Raw genomic sequence first — 2,401 nt, forward strand, 5'->3', positions numbered from 1 at the left:
TGGTGAACGTTTCAGCGGGTTGCATGTTAATATATTAAATACCATGAAAGAAAGAAAATAAAGAACTGGCCTGACTCAGTGGTAGAGTAGCTGACTCCACGCAGGGGGTGCGGATTCGATACCGGCAGGAACTGGGAATTTTTTTTTTTTCATTTCCGGCGATAGCTGTTGCGGACACCGGCGGAGGCGGCGGACACCATCGCCAACCAAAACAGCTATTAGAATGAACCCATACCAGCTTATGTAGTAAAAATGATTATTTTCTCTCGAACCCGTTACGTTTACATTGTGGGACCATCGGTAAACACTCGATATGCAAAATACTATAAACTTGCCACATATCGTTTTGAAACCTAAAGGGGCCTTGAACCTCTTTTTAACGAAGTTGAGAAATGCATTTGAAGTGAAATTGGACTATTTCCGAAATACATTGGAGCAATAAGTACTTGAATTCGTTCAGCAATCAAACATGCCGTACGCGGTGCTTCCGCTCCTTCTTCAATGACTTGCACTGCGAAGGCTACGGCGGAGCGACGTGTGCACTCAGTCAGTGGACTCGCCGCGCCACGGTATATTCGCTACGACCGCACTTACATCCAACTGTAGTGAGGTGCGCAGCGTTTGCTTTGTGCACGACGGGCTTGAGTGCGCGCGCGCACTCATACCGACGAAACACACAAGCAGCTATTTGATGTCTAAAAGATGTCTTGTACGGATAATTCAAAAGTGTAATAGCTGTCCTGGTCAAGACATTTTCTAGCCCTGGACGTCTACAGGTACTTCAGTAAGCTCTGCTAACGTTACGCTACAAGTTGGCTAATAAACATCTCGACAAGAACAATTAGTTAAAGAATTTTATTAGACGTTTCCAGAATTCTGTTATAATTAAATTATAACAAAATTCTGGGGATGTCTAACAAAATTATTAATTAAGCTATAAAAGCCTGCATAATGTTTCCGAAGCCATAACATATAATGGCTTCAGAAACAATAAATAGGCTTTTATAGCTTTGTTTAAAACAGCATTTATAGATTGTTATCCTACAGTGATCTGGTAATTAGCAAAATTAATGGCCACTTCTTCAGCATACCATGCATCCGTATGCTAGCTTCATAGTACATATGTTACTATATAGAGCTGAAAAATAAATTGAAGCATTACATTATATTATTTGTAATAACTTGCATTAATAACACATCCAAAGCAAATGTGCATAACAACATGCAGAAGAAAATTACCTGACTTTATGACAAAGCGGCTTTATTGACTAATAAATTAAAAGGACATGCAGAATGATTTTATAAATTTTTAATACAGTAGAAAAGGTGACCACATAAAATAAGACGTAGCTGCAGTAACCACAGCAATCCAGGTCCCTTCCCTCTTGAATACCACTGGATGCTCACACAAGTTTGCTCTATAATACAACAGTCAAGAAAAAAGTGAGTAAGCCACACTTTATTTACAATAAAGATATTCAATTCGGTACTTCAAATAGCAGCATATGTGCCGTTGTTTTACCTCGGTCACATTTTATATATTTAAGCAATACTTTCTCTCAAAATCTTATGCTGTACAATGACATTCAGAAATATGTTGCAGATATGATATGAAAAAGCTACTGTAGAGTGAAATTAAACTGGCAGATGGCTTGATCCACACACGACTTGCAGTAGGTTATTAGCAGTTAGATGGTTTGCAAACAAATCTCTTACAAGAGTAGGTTACTTTTATTTGGGTAGTGGTGTTGGTGGGTTGTAGCAACAGGTGGGCTTAGCCTGGCAATCAAGGCCGGCAACTGCTCCTTCCGAGTGTCTCTTACAATATCCCTGCGGTATTGTACCACATGTCAATAAAACCATTCTCTTCCTAAAGGGACCCTAAACACTTAACTAATCATAGAATGACTCACTATTAAAGGAGGTCGTCTCACGAATATCATGCCGCAATAAGTTTTCCGATCCTCCAACTATAAGTAAGTTACCCACCAATGCAAGACTATTTCCTGCCTGCTAGCATGCTGGAATTCTACACAGAGGAGAAGCCAAGAGAGCAAAGTCCCGGTATACTACGCAATGCAGCACGCTGCATGCGGCCATCTTAACGCCACACGCAGCTAGAATTTCTGTAATCATTCAACCAATTATGTAAAACTCCGGCTTTACCTCCAGATCCCAAAAGAACGTTCTGCTACATACCGTGCATGCAAATATATTCGAGTCAAACTTCCGCGCAGCACGGGCCCGCCAAAACAAAGTGGCGTGCAAGTTGTAGCAGGTAAAGTATACGTACCGTAAGGAACTGCGCCGTATCTGCAGGCGCTGGTCAAGGCCTGAAGTGAGCAACACGAGTAGCTGCAAAGTATCAGCAGGCTGTAGACGGTAGCGAGCCTTTTCCTTC

Source organism: Dermacentor silvarum, chromosome 10, assembly GCF_013339745.2.
Source record: "Dermacentor silvarum isolate Dsil-2018 chromosome 10, BIME_Dsil_1.4, whole genome shotgun sequence".
Lineage (NCBI taxonomy): Eukaryota > Metazoa > Arthropoda > Arachnida > Ixodida > Ixodidae > Dermacentor > Dermacentor silvarum.